The sequence below is a fragment of the Lolium rigidum genome, chromosome 1 (genome assembly GCF_022539505.1).
Source record: "Lolium rigidum isolate FL_2022 chromosome 1, APGP_CSIRO_Lrig_0.1, whole genome shotgun sequence".
In the NCBI taxonomy this organism is placed as follows: Eukaryota; Viridiplantae; Streptophyta; class Magnoliopsida; order Poales; family Poaceae; genus Lolium; species Lolium rigidum.
Window position 1 is genome coordinate 200,182,436 of NC_061508.1, and position 1,933 is coordinate 200,184,368.

Sequence of the window (1,933 nt, forward strand, 5' to 3'; positions counted from 1 at the left end):
TGCTACTCCTGCCAAGCCCCCCTGCAATAAGCACTGCGGATTGCAAAGATGCGCCCTTGACATCCTCGACATCGACCTGGCCGGCCGTGGAGGCGAGGTGGAAGATGAATATGGTGAAGACGGTGTTATCTCTGCTTTCCGGAGGTGGGAAGCTACTTTCTTGAGCAGATCCAAGGCCACTTCATGGCCTATCCAATTGCCGGCGATGGTTTTCGGCATATCAACCTCCTTTGAGAGGTTCCTGAGGTTTGCAGTCGCATACTACGGCTGCATTGAGGCAAGTGGTTTCGTCCCCGCCTCTCTGCATGACGGCGGCGTAGCAGATCTCTGGCTCGACGGTGGGGAAAGAGAAGGACCTGATTGTTTTTTATCATCTCTCAGTGAGGTCTTTTCTGCAAATGCTAGGGACCTATATGTGTATTTGGATCTTATGGGGTCCTTTGTAATATTGTATACCTCCTCCGTTTGGATTTAATGAGAAGCTTCCTGGCCCTTCGGGGCACTCCTTGTTCAAAAAAAGAAAACTAATTCAAACGGAATCAACTTTGGAACAGAAATACACACACATAAGAAACTTATTAATAGAAGTAGAATTTTTTAAGAAATGACTAGACATATATCCACGGTAGTTAAATGTAAACGGAGGAAAGAGTAACACTAATACTAGAAATTTCTGGAATGAATATATGGAAAATCTTGTCCAGTGAAGAACAAAGCATGACTAAGTGAACAGACCGAGATGTCGAAGAGCACTTGAACCATATTGCACGTCTACCGGTCCGTAATGAAGCTAGGATCGATCGTCAGAAAGAAAGGGGAGCTGAGCCGCGGGTGGATTACTAGACTATATATTTTAAAATATGAAATTGTTCAGTAGTCCATTATCGTCCAGCCCGGTTAGGATACCTGGCTTTCACCCAGGCGACCCGGGTTCAAATCCCGGTAATGGAGCCTTTTCATATTATTTTTCTTGCCTTTCCGTCGTATGTTTTTTCACGATGATTTTGCATCTGCAGAAAATCCCGGCGATAGTTTTTCACGGATTTTCAATTTTATTTACAGAGGTTGCAATGTTTACGCGGCTGCTGACTTTAACCTCGTTTCGGCTCCAGGTGCTGAAGTCCAGTTTATGTCAAAGTCGAGCGGTTATCAGTGCTTGACCACAAAGCTGTCAGTCACCATCAGAGCTACGCGTGCCGATTGCCTTGCCAACAATACTTTGCTGTACACTTCCTGTCACACAGGTGGGTTAATTTGCATCTCAAAAAAAAGTGGGTTTTAATTTATTTTTTCTGACGGAAAGGGTTTTAGTTTATCACGACGAAAGATCTTCGAACCCACAGAGCATCTTTGAGGCTTTCTGAACTCTGATGATTAATTGGTCCTGAGAAAACGGAACACTTGGTGTTGTGCTCGCGTCGTGTAAAACAATTTTGACATTCCCATGGACTCCAGCCTTCCAGGCATCATCGTCAGCCTAGTTCCTTGTCTGTCAAGCCACTTCTTCTTTTGATTCAAAGAATTCAGACATCTGTGACCGTGACTGCCAAGTCAGCTACCTCGATATTCCTCCTCCTCCTCTGCACCACCAACTACGGAGTACTACAAATACTTGACCATCTCGTTGGAGCCCTCCACACCGAAAAGCATTCTATCGAGTGACTATCAAACCAAAACAAAACAATAATAAGCTTAGCATCTGCAGGAGAGGAGCAATGGTGTACGACGCAGCAGCAGCCGTTGCTATGAAAAGCGAGCTGCCGCACAGAGGAAAGAAAGGCAGAGATCAGGTGACCAAGGAGGAGAAGAAGAAGAAGCCCAGATGGAGCGTTGTTCTCCAGATCGTCAGGAAGGTTTACCCAGTCGGCTGCTGAGGGTAAAAATCCAGCTGCGTCTCGGCTCTGGACGATCATCACGAGAGTATTTATTGATT

General features: G+C 45.6%; 1 non-coding gene across 1 annotated transcript; it reads left to right on the forward strand.

Annotated features, from left to right (window-relative positions):
* Positions 1-877: 877 nt before the first annotated feature.
* TRNAE-UUC lies at positions 878-951 on the forward strand. The gene has a single exon. It is a non-coding gene; the product is annotated as a tRNA-Glu (tRNA).
* Positions 952-1,933: the final 982 nt, after the last annotated feature.